Source organism: Rhinolophus sinicus, chromosome 13, assembly GCF_057876585.1.
Source record: "Rhinolophus sinicus isolate RSI-liver-muscle chromosome 13, RSI-T2T, whole genome shotgun sequence".
Classification (NCBI taxonomy): Eukaryota; Metazoa; Chordata; class Mammalia; order Chiroptera; family Rhinolophidae; genus Rhinolophus; species Rhinolophus sinicus.
Genome location: NC_142513.1, coordinates 38,242,706 through 38,262,282, shown reverse-complemented (window position 1 = coordinate 38,262,282; position 19,577 = coordinate 38,242,706). Strand labels below are relative to the sequence as shown.

The 19,577-nt window shown below is 35.9% G+C and overlaps 1 protein-coding gene across 2 annotated transcripts in view; it reads right to left on the bottom strand.

The window, feature by feature from the left end:
* The window catches only part of DSTN (destrin, actin depolymerizing factor), a 31,914-nt gene that overhangs the window by 11,583 nt on the left and 754 nt on the right, over positions 1 to 19,577 (bottom strand). The gene's annotated exons all lie outside the window — the stretch shown is intronic.

Sequence of the window (19,577 nt, the reverse complement as noted above, 5' to 3'; positions counted from 1 at the left end):
CACAAAAATTCTACGAGATAGCTACTAGTATTATTTGCATCTTACAGATGCGGAAATTTAGGTATAGAAAAATTAAGTAACGTGATCAGGGTCACACAGAAAACTAGTAGTGGAACTGAGATTTGAACTCTTGCAATTTGGCTCCAGAGGAAACTCATAACCACTCATAATTAAGAGTCAGAACTCTAAAGAGACTGAGGAGATCCAGGGCACAGAGGGGGACGTTAGTCTTAAAAAAGTATATATATCTATCTTTTCTTCCTCTAAAATAGGAAGAGAGAAGGTAACAGTTTAGAGGAGGAAGGAAGATAAACTCCTAAAAGATGTGCTTAACAGGCTCTACTTTCTCTGTGAAGTTTAAGCCAGGAGTAGATCAGCAGTTTAAGGGCATACTAAGTAAAGATTTAGAATAGCTGTTATGGGGAGTTCTAAAGGGGATCACCTAAAGACAAGCAAAAGGGCTCTGGAGACATCAAAGGGTTCAGCTGAGGTCAGAGGGCAGTTAGAGCAATCTGGCAGAAAGTAGCTGCTGACGGCAGTGCAGGTGGAAAGGAGGGACTCTGGTTCTCCCAAGGAGATTTAACCCAAGCTTTTTGATCATCTAATCCAAATGACACATTGTTCAGACTTCTGCCTTTCTGACCTTGCAGCCTTTTCACCCAATCTCCTACCTAACATCTTCATCTGGATGTCTCAAAGGGATGTGATGCTCAGCGTGTCCAAATACCTTTCTAGTTTGTCTTCCTTTCTCAGTTCACATCACCATCCTAGTTATATGAGCCCCAAACCTGAGACATCTCAACAATTCCTTCTCCCTCACTTCACTTAGCTTTTTGAATTTTCATATCTTTTTCCAAGACATTCATTTCTCATGTTGCCACTCTCCAAGCCCAAGCTACCACTGCCTGTTACCTGAACTGTTACAATAACCTCCCACGTGGTTGCAAGGGAGTGAGAACAGGATCATGTGTACCAGTTTCCTCTTCCTGGGCACAAAGGTAGACTACACTTTCCAGACTTCCTTGCGAGTTCACCTGGGGCTATATGACTGAGTTCTGCTTGTGGACAGGTGGGAACAGTGATATAAACCACTCCCAGGCCTGGCTCTTTAACAATGATCTAGCTCCATCTTCCCCTGACAAGATGACCTCAGCAGACACACTTCAAGTTAGAAGAGGGCTGCCAATTCTGCTGGACTCTACATGATAGAGATTAATCTTTCCTGTGTAAGCCACTGAGATTTGGGGCTGAATGTGTTACCGCAGTTGTTCAAATACAACAGATTGCCCATGCGCACTGCTGACCCCCTCCACTCGACTCTCCCAACTCCTTCTCTACACTGTAGCCTTGTCTTACACCACACATGCTCTGCAACCTCACTACCCAGGCCTTCTTTTGGTTGTTCATGTTTGCCATGCTCCTCCTCATCTCAGGGCCTTTGCTCATACTGTCTACTCTGCCTGGACTGCACTTCCCTGCCCTTTGCTTAATTCACTCTTCAGATCTCAGATCAAGCCTCATTTTGAAAATAAGTTTTCTGGGTCAAAATCACTATTTCATGCTTCCATGAAATCATGTATCTCTACCCCACAGTACTTAACCAGAGTTTCAATGTTCTCTCTTTAAGTTTATTTAATGATTATCACCCCAAATAGACTGTAAGTCTCTTGAAAATGTAAGTTCTTGTTCACTATTGTGTTCCTCTGAGGAAATCAAAGATGAATCAGATTTCCAAGGAAGTTTATTTGAGTAATGGAGAAGATAAAGAGAGCATATGCAAATCTTCACTACTTATTAAAACGTCATTATTCCTTGATAAACTCCAATGGGAGTTTAAAGAAGGTAGTGATTAAGTTAGAGGGGAGGGGAATGCAGGTAGCCAAGGAAAGTTTCACATGTAAACTGACTTAAAGTACTTCAAGATAAGGGGGCTGAAAGGATGAAAAGCTAGTTCCTGACAAAGAGTAGCCGGCTTGAACGATGAGAGGAGGAGAAGGGAGGAGGAAATGGAGACGTGGACTGGGTTCGGGTGGAAGACACCATGAATGGCAGGCTCAGGATTTTGGAGACACTGGATATTTTTTTAAAAGATGAACAGCTAACAGGCTAATTCAGCAAGCAAGGCTAGAGACGATCAGGGCCTTCACTAGCGCAGTAGAAGCAGTACAAGGAAGAGGGCTGGGTGCTGACAGTGCACGCACAACCTTATCTGGGAGAGGGAAGAAATCAGGATCAAGTGTATAGTTTGGCTGACTAATATTGCCAAATGTTCATGTGCTCTGATCTTTCCATTACGGTGCCTTTAGAGTCATTGGTGATAGAGAAGTATGGTTCACTATGACTAGTAACATTATAATACTAAATTTTGCTATGAAAATAATAAAAGAAATCCACCAGGCAAAGTATGTATTAGATTCAACTGCAATGAACAAATATGCTTAAATTTGTTATACTTTGATTTACTTTGAAATATTATATTCTTGAAATAGCACTGATACGGAAGATTAAACAACTAGTCCCTAGATTCTTGACAATGATTTTTATAAAGTAAAACTTAAACCATGAGGGCAGACGAGAAAGCAGAGAATATTGCTCCTCCAGACTGGCCCACACTGCCACAGGGCTTCTCCATTCCTAACCTCTAAAACTAGCCCAGCATAGCATCTCTCAACAAGAAAGCTGGTAGCTCTTTTACATTTGATTCTAGAGGGTGAACTGGAAAGCTGGGGTAGCGATTAGTGGGATGGAAAGAAGATAATCATCCTTAAGTAACTATAGTTTATTAACATCTTGGAGGCCAAAAATCGATAACTTGAAATTAAAGCACCAGAATTATGAGAGCAACCAATCCATTCATGCTTCTCCACTAACTAGATGTGTCACCTTGGGCTTGTCATTTAACATCTCCAAAGTAAATTAGTTCCTTCAACTAATTTATTTAGGGAAGAGCACTAGACCAGTTATCAAAGTGCACAGGGATCACCTGGGGAGCTCATTAAAATGCAGATTTCACAGATTCTGATTCAGAATATCTGGAATAGAGTCTGAGATTTTTCATTTCCAATAAGCTCCAGGTAAAGATCACTAAAATGTAGCTCTAAAATTTCATGAACTGTAATAAAATCTTAGTTCAATTCTAATTTACTTCTTTGCCTACAGGTTTAATTTTCATAGTAAAGCAGTAGTGATACGAGTACTTTACAAAAACAAGCCCAAAGTCAAGGGATTGTTTTGTGCCACAGACTGCTGATAAAGCCTTTCTCAAAATGATGTTTCAAGGAAAACAAAATATATAGCATTACAAAAGAAGCCAGTTATATCGAAATATAGTTCACCTATGATGATGATTAAGAATTCCTTGTGCGAGTATTAATTTCGGTGGATTTCTTATCACAGGGAGACATTATGGTGAATCTTAAAAACAAAAATGGCTGTAACACTGAGATACAGAATCATGTTTTTTACTTTACTCTGTGCTTTTGCCTGATAGAAAAGGTCCACTCCCACATCAGTTTCATTTTTCAGTATTTTTCTAAAATGTTAGATTACTAAGATATTAATTACTTAGCTGTCGAGAAATCGAAAGTTTATTTTAAAAAGCAAAATCAAATTCAGTTTTGATTTTAAATGTATCTTTAAAAGTTATTTATATTCAATTACAAAGTCTTAACAATAAAGACCATTAAAGGATATGCTGAACATAGCACCAAAATTTGCTGCTCAGCTGGGAAGGAAAATCTTGAGAGTAAAAATAGATTGGTATTACAACAAGAGCTTTGTGATTACCTTAAAAAGATATGTTATCCACAACTTCAGTTTCTCTGTGTTCTGTACCAGTGACCACTGGAGAATAACAGTTGCTCTTAGAACTCCACTCCCATGTCAAAATAGTTGCTGTTAAATAATTCACTGTATTTTATCTCACTTAACTACCAATTTTTAACTTGTTCATGAAGGATAATGGATCTCAAACCTGTCTGAGTCTCCCCTGGCAGAGCTTTTGTAAAACACTGATTCACCGATTAAATGAATACATCTGAGACACTGCCTTTATACTAAAGATTCACTCAGTGAACTCATCTTTAAATAGTCACTACTCACAAACAGAGGGGAAAGTAAATGCTACAGGAAATATGTACCAGTGGGTACTTTAAAGTTGTGAATGACAGAACACACTTAAAACATGAATTCTCTGAATTCTAGCATAAGGGTAGTGATCTCTGAAAGGAGCATCAAGTTTTTCTGATTCAACTTTTGTAAACAACGGAACCAGTCCAAACACCACATGTAATGATTTATAGCGGTTCATCCTAAACCAAAGTATCAGAAACAGTGGTCTCAAGTAGGATACCTGATTTTGATTCCAAAATTAATGGCAATTACATTTTACCCAACCCTCATTGGAGAAAACAGGAATGAAAGCTATTCTCCTACCTAGGAAAATTGATTTTAAAAAATTATTTTTCTAACAGTCTGAAATGACAGGATATTGCATAGCAGAAAATTACAATGTTCAAACAGCTGGAAGAAAAGACGTTAGTTTCTTTCTCAACCTACCAACTCAAACACCCAGCATAATTGCTAATCAAAGGAGTTGGGGAGTTTAAAGATGGGATTACAATTCTCCTTTATTTATACCATGACTTGCACATGGACCAAAAGAAACAGAAAACTGACTACAAAATATACATGGGCTTTTGGCCAATGTCTCTGAGCGATAATGTTGAGACAACAAATGAAATGAGTGACAGCGCTTCAGGTACATTTCTACAGAAGTGTTAATTAAGGGCCCCATAGATCCTGTGTTAAGATGGGGGGCTGAATACACACATCTAAAGCAAGGATTTCAATTATAGTTTACTGTAATAATTATGATCGACAATTTCTGGGGGCAAGTAAGCAATCTTGGGGAGAAATTCAGACAGACCTGTTTGTTTGGAAATATCTTGAGTGTTAATTTTGGAAGATTCAAAATGACCAGACTCAAGAATACTTCGTAAAACTTCAGACAAAAAGGTTTGAGCAAAGATTTAAAAATTCTTACAGATCATATAACAAAAAGTTCTTTTACTCCTTTTAGCCAGGGTGGGAAAAAACCCTGGCTATTGAGGAAGAACTGAAATAATTAATTTAAAATACAAGATTTATTTAATAGAATAAAGCTAACTTCAATTTACCTAATATTATGCATAGGGCTATTGCAGATGATTTTTATAATTAATTGGGGAATATGTTTTTTAAATAAGCTGATAAAGTCAATTTTTTTAAATTGCTGTATTCTTATAAACAGAATTTGGAATATTTAATCTTAGAAGACCTTTTTAAACAGAGAAGGCACACCATAAGGCTAAGTCAGACTTATTCAAATCTTATAATTTGAACAAGTTAGCTTAACTTCTCTAACCTTGGTTTCATCACTGTAATATGTGAATTATGATAATCCTAACTCATGACAATTGGTATCACAACACGTGTAAAGCACCTAAGTGCAATGCCTGGCAATGGTACCACTCAGTAAGTGAACACTCATATTATTATTAACCAGAAAATCTGGTTAAAGCTTCTTCAACTCCTTTAGTTACGAATGTGGACAATTTTTAATGAAGCCTTTGAGTAATGGAAGGCTATGGATAAAAGAAATCCAGACACCTTGAAACTTCTATGTGAAACAGTAATTTCTGTCTGTTATCTGATGACCAGAACTACAAATTAAAAAACCATACTGACATTCCCATGACTATTAAATGGTTGAATAGCAAAGACATTCAAGATGAAAAGGGTAACAGTCCTCTTTGACACAGTTAAGATTTAGTTACACTACTACCTATTGCATTCTCCTAGGCACAACTATCACCTACAACATAAATCAAAATACACAATGATAAAAATGGGCCTATGAGGTGAGCTAATAGGCTTTGTCCTAAAATTTGTCCCTGCCCAGTATACAGCAGTCAAGGCAACACACAGCATATCCTCAATCTTTGATAAATTCAAAATGTCCAAAGCTCCAGGGTACAATTTTATAGATTGTGCCTTGCTTGCTTTAGGGTGCCTAGAAAGGGGCCAAGCCAGAGCTAACTTCAGGTTGTTAGCCAAAGGATAGGATATGCCTGCAGGGCTTCAACTGTTTGAGTAAGTGCCTGTCTGCTTGTCTCCTAAGGGCATTATCACCCAGAGGGAGCATCATTATGTAATTTGCACAAAGTCATTACACAGGCTATCAGTGATCCAGAAAATGTCCCAAGTTAACTCTGCCTTAATACACTGGTCCATTCCCCAAAACAAGAGAGACCAAACAGTGTTAAATTTACAACCAATTTCCAATTGTGGAAGTCCTTCATTCACCTCATAGCAAAGTACAACGTCCTTGAGATAGCCTATGGAGACTAAATACCAATTCTACTCGCTGTGAATTAATTTTAAAGAGTTCCACTATAACAATTTTATGGTTATACCTTAGTGGGAAAAAATTCATGCAATAACCTAAACTCTAGGAAATACACCCACTAAAAGAGGGAAAAAACATCTCAAAGGCCACGGTGGATTAGCTATAACAAAGCCAACTGCTAAAAATAATCGATCTCATTCAGATTGCATGCAATCTTATTTTATAGACAATCCTAACCAGATTGGTTAACAGGTTTCCCACCCCAACTAAGAGGAAGGAAGTCAGAAAGGGAGGATAGGAACAGTAGGAACAGTAAGAGTTTTATAAGCTAAATAGAGAAAATAATACTTCCACTTCTCCTCCCCTCAAAAACACTAGACACAAATGGGAGGAGAAAACGAAAAGCAACCTAGGGCTAATAAGCACATTGGCAAACAGTCCTATGCCTTTATTATTTTCTTTCAAGAGTTTCCAATTTCCTTCAGGATAAAATCCAGCCATGTCAAGCCCTTTATGCCGTCTCTCTCCAGCCTCCCTTCCCAGTTCTCCCTGACACATACCCCTTAATTCCAGTCATGCACAATTCTTTGTGATTCCCTGAATACACCATGTTCTCTTGCGATGCTTTACTTTCCTCTTCTTCACCTGGTTAAGTCCTTCAGGGCTCACTCATCACCTCCTCTGAAAACGCTGCTCTTACTTGGCCCCTCTAATCCTTCCATGTACTAAAACAGAATACAATTACTTCTATCACAGTATTATTTATCACTCTGACTAACTGTCTATTGGTTGTCTGATTCTCTCATTTGACTGTGCTCCTTAAAGTGCAAGGACTAACGCTTAGAATTTTTTTTCAACCCCATTCCACCTAAGAATTATCTACCTTACTGGGTTTTGAAAAGTGATGATCCCTTAAAATTTTTATGAAATGTACTACTGCCTTCAAGATATTTTTTCCCATGGTACAATTCTTCAGTTTATACCAAGGAAAATCTTTCACCTTAAAACTTTAGGGTTTTCAGAAAAAACAAACAAACAAAAAAAAAAAAAAGCAAAAAACTTCAAAGAAATTTCTACTGATCTCCCTCGGAATATTTTAGTCCTAATGAGATCTGCTGTTATTGTCTTTTTCCTAAAGAAATACTGTTTGTATAGATTTATAATGTTTCTACTTTGTTTTTTAGACTCCTCATAACTGATAGAAAAAAAATACTTGTAAAGATGGAAATTTTTCACACAGTGATTTTTAAGTGACAACTCACTGAGTATCAAGCACATCACAGAAACATGAACATCTTCTTAATGATAAAACTGAAACTTTTCCTTTAGCTATAATTGACAACATAACATTATATTTATTTCAGGTATATAACATGATGATTCATTATTTGCATATATTGTGAAATGATCACCACAATAAGTCTAGTTAACATATATCACCCCATATAGTTACAACTGTTTTTCTTGTGATGAGAACTTTGCAGATTTACTCTGTAAAGTTTTACTCTTAGCAACTTTCAAATATACAATAGAGTACTATTAACTATAGTTACTATGCTGTACATTATATCCCCATGACTTATTCTTCTTTAATTAAAGTTTATTGGGGTGACAATTTTTAGTAAAGTTACATAGATTTTAGGTGTACAATTCTGTATTACATCATCTATAAATCACTTATGTGTTCACCACGCAGAGTCAGTTCTCCTTCCATCACCAAATATTTGATCCCCTTTACCCTCATCTGCCACCCTCCTCCCCCATTACCCTCTGGTAACCACTAAACTATTGTCTATGAGTTTTTGTTTCTTTGTCTTGTTCTTTTGTTGTTTTCAGTTTTATAAAGTACGTATCAGTGAAATCGTATGGTTCTCTACGTTTTCTGACTTATTTCGCTTAGGATTATAATCTCAAGATCCATCCATGTTGTCGCAAATGGAACTATTTCATCTTTTCTTATGGCAGAATAGTATTCCATTGTGTATATATACCACAATTTCTTTATCCATTCATCTATTAAATGAAGGACAGTTTGATTGTTTCCATGTCTTGGCCACTGTAAATAAAGCTGCAATGAACGTTGGAGCACATACGTCTTTATGGATAAATGTTTTCAGATTCTTTGGGTAGATACCCAGGAGAGGGATTGCTGGGTCACCATGACTTATTTTATAACTGAAGTTTGTACCTTTTGACCACCTTTATCCATTTTGCTCACCCTCCACCCCCTGCCTCTGGCAAACACCAATCTATTCCATTCCCTTTGACTAGGGAATGGACTACTACTCGCCCTATGTTCAGGGGTGTTTTCGTGTTTTGTTTTGTTTTTAGATTCCACATATAAGTGAGGTAATACAGTATTTGTTAAGTGTTTTAGTTTCCTTTTGCTAAATAACCAGAGGTGGAGTTACTGGATCATATGGTAGTTCTATTTTTAATTTTTTGAGGAACCTCCATACTGTTTTCCGTAAGTAGCTGTGCCAATTTATATTTCCATCAACAGTGCATAAGAGTTCCCTTTTCTCCACATCCTCACCAAACTGTAGTTCTTGTCTCTTTGATAATAGCCAGCCTAATACATATATAGTCAATTAAATAAGCCAAGAATATACAATGAGAAACGGACAGTCTCTTCAATAAATGGTGCTGGGAAAACTGGACAGCTGCATACAAAAAAATGACACTGGACTACTATCTTACACCATAAACAGAAATTAACTCAAAATGGATTAAAGACTTGAATGTAAGACATGAAACCATAAAATTCCTCGAAGAAAACACAGGATATGAACTCCTTGACATAGGTCTTTGGTGATGTTTTCTTGGGTTTGATACCAAAAGCAACAAAGGCAAAAAATGAACAAGTGGGATGACACCAAACTGAAACACTTCTGCACAGCAAACGAAACCATCAACAAAATGAAAAGGCAACCTTTCAAATAGGAGAAAACATGTGCAAATCATGTGTCTGGTAAGGGGTTAAGATTCAAAATATAGAGAGAACTCACACAACTTAATAGAAAAAAAAAAATCGAATTTAAAAATGGGTATAGGATCTGTACAGATATTTTCCCAAAGACATACAGATGGCCAACAGGTACATGAAAAAGTGCTCAACATCACTAATCATCCAGGAAATGCAAATCACAACCACAATGGGATGCCACCTTAATAGTATCTTTATCAATCTGTTCTGCCCAACATTTACACACAATCCCTCATCTACCCAGAATCCCAGAATTGTGAAGGTGCATAATAAATGTTTAGCCAAGGTAAGTTCTCTACGTCATAATCTATCTTAAGTCACAAATATATACTTTTTTAAAAAAAGTATCTGATATGTAAACATCACTTAATTTTAGGATGGATGCTAGGTAAGAGAAGTTAATGTATACAGTAATCAATATGCAAAGAACATGACTTTTAAGAAATCAATATCTCATAAAACATCTTGCCACATTTCAAATTTTCTGCAATCTACATTCACCCTTGTTAAATAACCATTTGATTCTGCAGTTGAAAAAATTAAAAGGGCACAATTTAATAAGATATAGCTATCAGTAATTTTACCGTAGAAAGAATGACTGTTTCAAGCATTTATCAATATTAGAAAAAGGAAAAAGGATCTCTACAATATTCTGTCTCATGCTCCAGTAAGACAGGAAACTTACAAAAGAATATATTCTTTGACTGGGGAATGGAATAGTACTCGCCCTGAAAAGGAACAAGCTGCTGATGCACAAATGCCTTATGCTAAGTGAAAAGCCAGACTAAAAGTGTATGGTTGGACAATTCCATATATATGACATTCTTGCAAAGGTAAAACTATATAGGGACAAAAACCAAATCAGTGATTGTTGGGAGTAGGAGGAAGAATTAACATGGGGAAATTTTTTACAGTGAAGGAACTATTCTACATTTTGATTGTGGTGATAGTTACACAACTGTATACATTTGCCAAAACTTGCAGAACTTACACTAAAAATAGTGACTTTTTCAATAGCTAAGACATGGGAACAACATACATGTCTTTGATGGATGAATGGATAAAGAAGATGTGGTACATACAGTGTACAATATAATACTACTCAGCCATTTGAAACATGGGTGGATCTTGAGAGTATCATCATGTTAAGTGAATTAAGTCAGATGGAAAAGGACAAGACCTTTATGATTTCATTCATATGGGGGTTATGAAACAGAAAGCAACAAATGACCAAATGAATTAGCTCAGGGATACAGACAACAGTATAGTAGTTACCAGAGGGGAAGGTGGGGGGGATATGAAGAGGATAAGGGGGTCAAATTTATGGTGACAGAAGGAGGCTAGACTCTAAATGGTGAGCACACAATGCAATATACAGATGATGTATTCTACCCGTTTCCCCGAAAATAAGACCTAGCCAGACCACCAGCTCTAATGCGTCTTTTGGAGCAAAAATTAATATAAAATTATATTAAAATAAGACTGGGTCTTTATAATATAATATATAATACAATATAATATAACATAACATAACATAATACCCGGTATAACGTAACGTAACATAACATAACATAACATAATATGACATCCCAGGCTTATATAAGACCAGGTCTTATATTAATTTTTGCTCCAAAAAATGCATTAGAGCTGATGGTCCAGCTCGGTCTTATTTTCGGGGAAACGCGATAGAACTGTATACCTGAAACATATAATTTTATTAACCAATATTACCCAATAAATTAAATTTTATAAAAATGGTGAATTTCACTTTATGTAAATTATCCTGGATGGAAAAATTATACACTACTTCTAGTCTTTATTTCAAGAACAACAATATAAAAAATAATTCTATCCCTCTTTGAGAAAGACCATTTTGAATATATAATAAACTAAAGGTAAAAGATTTCTCCTTGGTTTAACAATCTGACTTCTCTCTGGATGATTAGCTAGCATGTCAATGAATCTAAAATAGAAAACATATTTCATGTTGTTGGTTAATTAACCTACTTCTGTTCCATGATCAAATTCAGTTTCTAAGCCCTACCCAATCCCTCCTTAAAAGTAGATTTCAAATCTATTTCTTCCCATCTACTCTTAAAATTTCATAACACTCCCAAGATTAAAAATCTTCACCAATTCCCAAGCACCTACAAGATAAAGTCCATATTCGTTAACAGAGCAGGAAAGGCCCTTTTTTATCCAAGCCAACCTACTTTTCCAGATTCATCTTCCACCACAAGCAACCATATTACTCATTTATACCTTTAAGAAAGCAATTTAACCATTTATACCAAGAGCCTTAAAATAATCCAAGCCATTTGACCATTTAACTCAGTAATCCCACTTCAAAGAATTTATTCTGGGAAAATAATCTTCATAAGACCGAAGCTAGACAGCCCAAATAAATAAAAATAAGATAATTGCAAAGAAATTTATAGTATCCACAGGATAGTTTCTGATGCATTGTTAAAATCATGTTTATGGAAAGTTTTTAATAACATGGGGGAAATATTTACGATTTGCTTTAAGTGATAAAAGAAGCTGGATATAAAGTTTTACGTACAGTGTAATCTCAACTGAGTAAAATAATATAGAGAAAAGGAATTTTATCTCTAACAGTGGGAATATAAGTAACTTTTTGTCTCTCTCTCTAGATTTCTGTATTTTCCAAGTTTTCTGTGATAAGCATTTTTAAAAATTAGACATACACTTTACACACTTTTGATTCAGTGATTGCGTATCTAGGATTCTATTTTGAAGAATAATACAAATACAGGCAAAGATTTATGCACAAAGATGACAGAGCATTACTACTTATAATACTGGATTTAAATTTAACAAGGGAATAATTTAATATCATCACTGCACATGCATGATACCATTAAACAATTTAAGTAGTTTTTACAAATATGCGTAATATCATAAAATTCACTCATTTAAAAGTGCAAAGTCAGTGGATTTTAGTATATTTACAAAGTTGTACATCCATCACCACACTCTAATTTTAGAACATTTTGGACCCCCCAAAAAGCAGCCCTGTACTCATGAGCACTCTCACCCACCCAAGACCTGGTCAACCACTAATTTACTCCCTGTCTCTATGGATCCACTTATCCTGGATATTTTACATAAATGAATCATACAATATGTAGTCTTTTTTTTGACTGGCTTTTCACTTAGCATGTTTTCAGAGTTCATTCATGTTGTAGCATGAAACAGTACTTCATTTCATCGTATTGCAAAAGAATAGTCTATTGTATAGATACACAACACAACATGTTATCTAATCACCAGTTGATGGACAGTTGGGTTGTTTCCACTTTTGGTCTATTATGAATAACGCTACTATGAACATTCATGTACGTTTTTATGTGGACACGTTTTCATTTCATTTGTGTATATATAATTAGGAGTGAATTGCTGGGTCATATGGTAACTCCCAAGTTGAACTTAAGGAACTGCCAAACTGTTTTCCAAAGTGGCCACACCATTTTACATTCCCACCAGCAATGTATGAGGGTTCCAACTTATCCACAGCCTTGCTAACATTTTGTTACTCTTGTCTGTATTGTTACTGCCATTTTGGTGAGTGTTAAGTAGAATCTCATTGTGGATTCATTTGCATTTCTGTAATGGATAATTTTAAGACTGTTTTCAGGTGCTTATTGATGACTCATATTTCTTTTAAGATATTTCTATTCAAAGCCTTTGCCCATATGATTAGGTTGTCTTTTTATTATTGAGTTGTAACAGTCCTTTGTACGAGTATATTCTGAATACAAGTTCCTTGTCAGACATATGATTTGCAAATATTTTCTCCCATTTGATGGGCTGTCTTTTCACTTTCTTGATGGTATTCTTTGATGCAAAAGTTTTTAAATCTAAGAAAAGTCCAAGAGATCTATTTTTCTTTTGTCACTTGAAGTTTCGGTGTCGTTGCCTTGAAAGGCCAAGAAAATTGCCCCCAAAACATTGTCTAACCCATGTTCACAAAGATTTATTTCTACGTTTTCTTCTAGAAGTTTTATAGCTTTAGCTCTTACATTCAGGTCTATGACACATTGTGAATTAAATTTTCTATACAGTGTGAAACAAGGATACAAATTCATTCTTTTGCAAGTGGATATCCAGTTGTCCCAACACCATTTGTTGAAAACAGTATTCTTCAGCCCCTCCCCCCACTGAATTAGCTTGGCACCCTTATCACTTTGGGATGTGGGAAATAAAGAATATAAAACTGTTACTACAGATGAACTCAAACTATGTGAGAAAACTCTGTACTGTTAGTCTCCAGATATTCATTTTCTCCCTTATTTTCAATATAGTACTTACTACAATCTGCAATTATCTTATTCAGTTGTTTACTTATTTCTTACCTGTCTCCCCCGTTATAATGTATACTTCATAGGGACAGAGACTCTGTCTTGTATACTACTGAATCTCCAAAGCCTACAACAGTACAGTTTTCCCTCAACATTGATGATAGGTTCTGCGATTTTAAGCAAAATGACACATAACAAAACCATTAAAATGTAATTTCCACAAGGAAAAGACTTTGTTGTTCAGTACTTTATCCCTAGTGCCTGGATCATTTCTTGGCATATAAAATGTCTCAACACATTTCTTGTTGAAAATTTACTGAATAATGGTTGCTATTTTACACCTTGAAGGCAGTGAAAAACTGTATTTGATTCTCCATTAATTCAGGAAAAATATAACTAGTTATTTAACTCTTTAATAACTAAGAGATATTTTTAAGAAGGAATCAAGTCACTTGAAAAATCAAATTAAAAAGTTGATCAGATATAATGATTCCAAGTAAAATCACATTGAAGAAATAAACTAATTGGAAACACATTCTAATGTACTCCTCCCACCCTTTTCATTTTATCTACCATTACTGAAGCATACTCTGGTGTAATCAGAATATAAAAAAAATGACAATCTAATTAGGATCCAAGGTTGTTTAATGTTATTATGTTAGCCAACACTGAATGTATCAGGCATTGCTTTAAAATAGTTATATGCATCACCCAAACTGTTGGGATGGTAGGTACTATTATCATTCCCCATTTGGAGTAATGATGAAATTAAGGAAAACAATCAATGACTTACCTAAGGTCATACAGTTAGTAAGTGGCAGTGCCAAGATTCAAAAAACCTAGGCGGCCCAACTCTGAGCCCATAGTTTAGTGGGAATGATATCAATGCCTACCTATCTCATTGGGTTGCTCTAAGGACTGAATAAGATAAGGTAACACAATGCTTGACACATAGTAAATACTTATAACGTATCTAAGATAGCATTACTTCTTTCCAGTGCTTTTCTATGGTTCAGGATGCCTCAATGAGCATAAAATACCATTCAGTTTAATCTTTAAGGGAAGAAAGGGAACTCATTTTTACTGAGGGGTTTCTGTATGCCAGAATTATTTTAAAGGTACTTATCTCAAAGAATTTTCACTGTAAAATTAAAATGTAATGCAGTATATAATGGGGAGGTACTATTCAATTAGTTTAGCAGTTAATCTCAATTTCCATTGTTTAAAAAATGTATGTAGGAATAGAAAAGTATAAAAATTAAAGTAATCCATCTCCATGGAAACCTGTCCCTGTCGTAATTAAGAATTCCCTTTCATTCACCTATTCATGTTCATTCAGTAACATCTGTTGTTGGCCTCCCATGAGAGAAGCATCTTGTTATTGAAATATACAAACCCTATTTAAAGAAGCTTAATAGTCTAGTTCCACAAAACATATTAAGTGCCATAAAAAGAATTCATATGCTATCTTAGCACTGTTTCTTAGACATGTGCAGAAATGCAGAGAATTAACACTTGGTTGGTTATCCATCCTAACTCCCCCTTACAAATAGGCCCACCACAAAGTCTGAGGCTGGTCCATTAAGGTGGCTACCAACCACATGTGATTCAGTGAGTCTGTTAAATAAATATGGCTAGTGTGACTGAAGAACTTTTTTAAACTGCATTTTATTTTAATTAACTTAAAATTGAAAACTGATTACCAATTCCATTACTGGGAAATTTGTACGTATGCTAGGAGCAACTCAGGTATGTGAATCTACTTTTTCAACTGTAAATTTTATTTATTTATTTTTCCCCCTCCTCCGTCCTCCCTTGGTATTCATCTCAAAGTATCTTAATTATTACTGAAAGACAATATGGTTACTTATCATAAAAACAAATGTGAGCCTTCCTTGTATACTAAGTTAAACACCATTTTGATTTAAACCTATTTGTGAAAAACAGTCAGGGTTATTTTGTTTTGTTTTCACAACAAATCTGAGCAAAAAGTAGAGTTACCATATTATCTCCTGTGTTTGTTTTTAACATTTTGGCTAGATGAACTGCCAAGGTAAAGAAAGAAAGGGGTAAGTATAAAGCAGAGGCTATTAATCTCCATGGCCCTTGGCAAAAATGGAACTCTATCCTGGATCACACTGCAATCTATCAGTACCAGGGCCTGACAATGGCAGGTGTCTAGAATTAAGAGAAGAGTATCGAACTTTTGTTACTTAGGAAGTTGAGAGGCCTGCAAAGAAACTAGGTGCCAGAGGAGAGGGTATTAGTCCTCAGTACGTGGTTCTGGCATTGACAATCACGTTCGTACTGATTTTCTCTTAAGGGTTGATTTACTTGATGGTTTCACAAATAAGCTTAGATGAAGACATGATGAGTATTTAGACAATGTCAGGTTCACCAGATGTACATGCATGTAAAAACACAAGCTGCAATAAACACATGAAAAGATACTCAACTACCACTAATCAGAGAAACGCAAATTAAAAGAACGAGAAACCATCTCACACCCATCAGATTGGCAGAGGTTTTAAGTTTCATAATACCAAGTGGTGAAAAGTAATGGAGAAACGGGCTCCTAAATGTAGATGATGGGATGGATGCAAACTAGAACCATCACTAGAATAAAAAACACATATGCATGACCTCCAAACCAGGGCTTCGGATTCTAGACATATACCAAGAAGACACTTACTGGGGCTAAAGAAGTAATATATAGTAACATATAAAAATGGAAACCATCTATTGCAAAACAGTTTAAGTAGACAAAAAGATAAAAGGGCAAAAAGTTGGGCAAATGTCCATCAACAGCAGAATGGATAAACTTACAGTCATAAAACAGAAAGTATTTGGCAGTTAAAGAACCAGAGTCACACTAAAACTGAAAATCACCTCCCATCAAAAAACTTACCAAGTTTAATATTTTTAAGTTGCAAAAGGATACAGAAAGCATAGCACTTATATAAAATTTAAAAACACATCAATAGCATAAAAGCAATACAGTATCTATAACTGCAGATGCATACATGTATAGCTAAAAGTATGGAAATATTGTAAGAAAGAAATATATGAATTTCAGGTGACTATGTTGAGCTTTACCCGAGCCCTGTGCTCCTGGAAAGCAGTGATGGTTAAGAAATGCACCCCCATAATTTTGTGTTCTGGAGAACAGGCAACAAAAGGATTCTGCCATGCTCATTGCAAGGTAAGACCCATCCCCGTGCTTCCTTATGACTCCCTGGTTTACCTGCCCCAGGTCCCCGTCCTTTTTTTTTGAGACGTTCCTCATTAATTGATGTCCTCCAAATGCAATAGCCTTGAAAAAAATCATTTCCTTAACTGGCTGGTATATTATGTCTTTGACACAGGAGTACGTGGTTATCTACGGGGAGGGAACGGAATGGGATAAGGAAGAAGATGGTAATGGTAACATAAAAACCTGAAATATGGCAAAATGTTAACCTTTTTTTGTACAAAAGGACCTGTTATTCTGTGTACTTTTCTGCTTAAAATGTTTCTAAGTTAATTTTTAGATTATTTTAAAACTTGGTGTGGTGTCAGAAAAGGTCGCAAGTCAATCCTTTACAGTCTGTCTTCTGATATGCTAAACAGACACATAAAACACAGGCCCAATCTATTCTATTAGGTTGTTATAACTAGAAGAGTGTTTTTGCCAATCATCAAGTGTTAGAACACATTTGTAATTCAGCCTGAGCCAATTAGTTCAGTTTGTTAAAGCAGAGTTCTGATTAGGGTAAGGTTAAAGGTTGGATTAACATGTAGACCTTTACTGCAAATGCACTTATTCGTACTATCATTTACAAGAGGAGCTAGGTAAATTTAAATTAAGTCTTAATCCATACCCAACAGAAGAACCATTGAGCAGATAACCCTAGGAACTTGGTCATGCACTGGTAAGCAACCTCTGTATGAGGAAGCTGGCATACCAAGCACACATACACCAAAGTTTTCTTTGGAGTACATGTAGATGTGGTTTTTGTGGAGGGTAGGCTTTTTTTTTTTTTCCAATCTTTTATTGGCATTGTAAAGTGAGACTTTGAAAACATGAACTCTCATCTTAAAGTGTTCAAGGTGGTTTTTTTGAGTTGGTTTCAAATTGCTTTATTCCAAAGTGCTTCTAGAAGACTTGGTGAGTACCAGGAAGTGATTTTGTTAATGTAGCACAAACCCATCAGCAGTTAATATTTAACCTAAAAAATTGAACCAAGCATTTAACCCACAATCTAAACAGTTTCAAAAACAGGGGTAAAATGGTAAAATCTTGGATAATAAAGGAACTTTCCATCTTCATAATATTCTCTAATAGTTGGACTGAAAGGAAACGCTCTATGCTCATCACGTTAAATACGAGAGTAACCTTAAAAATAGTTAGTCTAGGGCCGGCCCGGTGGCTCAGGCTGTTAGAGCTCCATGCTCCTAACTCCGAAGGCTGCCGGTTTGATTCCCACATGGGCCAGTGGACTCTCAACCACAAGGATGCCGGTTCAATTCCTTGAGTCCCGCAAGGGATGGTGGGCTGTGCCCCCTGCAACTAGCAACAGCAACTGGACCTGGAACTGAGCTGCGCCCTCCACAACTAAGACTGAAAGGACAACAACTTGACTGAAAGGACAACTTGCCTTGGAAAAAAGTTCCGGAAGTACACTGTTCCCTAATAAAGTCCTGTTCCCCTTCCCCAATAAAAATCTTTAAAAAAAAAGAAAAATGGTTAGTCTATATTCTGAACTTATTTGCTGAACTTTTTTTGCAAGCATCCAAACAAGATTCTGAACTTTCTTTGAAAGCATCCAAACAAGACTAGTTTATAAGGTGTTCTTGACCTCCCTAAGACCAACAAGTTTGAAATGTATTTGGAACTGCCCATCTTGATTAATTTTTATTTCTCTTCCTCCTCCAAGAACCTGTAAATAAAACAGATTCTTCATTTTATTTGACTATATAGAAATATGAAAGTTAAGCTTTAACTACAGCTTAACTAAGCATTTAAAGTTAAAGTGCTTGGACCTATTTTCAAACAGAGAATAAAGTCTGCAGTCTAGCAACTCAAAAGAAATAGAACGTCAAATCAGTACACCCTAAAGCAAGCTCCAAAGCACTTTTGTCAGAGTGGATGGTCTTAAATTTATGAGAACTCAAAACCTTTAAAGTCTTTTAGTATAAAGTATTACACACACTTATAATCTTAAAGAGTTTGAAAAGTATTAAAATGTTGACCCTCTTTGTAGCTTACAGCATTAAACCAAAGAACCAAAAACTGAACCATATCAAATTCTTATTACAGGTTCTCACTCATCAAGAAACTACTGATTAACCTCTTTTTCTTCCATTAATGAGCCAGTCTACATAGTCATTAAAGTTGTAATACATTGAGAAAATCAAAATTGTTATTCAGTGAAAACATTTTGTATGCAGATAAGCTGGTACCAACTGCTTCTAGGCAGACAGATGCAATAACAGTGTAATATTTCTAGCAAAGTCTGTTAAGCCTTTGCCTGCAAATCATTGACCAAAAATGGTAACAGCCAGCGTGTGCAGACTAAAGAAAATGACAAAATGTTCTACTTGATCGTCCCCGGATAACAATACTGTTTTACAGCAAACTGGAATTAGAGTATAGACGGAAAAATATGTAAATTAAGCAGTGTCCCTCACCTAGTATAGTGAGCATCTGTGTACTTTTTAAAGACTCGGATAATTCATTTGTTTTTTTTAGCATCCCAGCATCATGCCCACACCTTGCATGCTAAGTTCTGGCAGAGCCAAACTGTTTACAGGTAAAAGAAAATTTCTAACCACAGATGGAGGGATCGGACAGGCGAGAGTTAAAAAAGGCACTGCCAAGCTTGACAAGCACGAAGAGTGC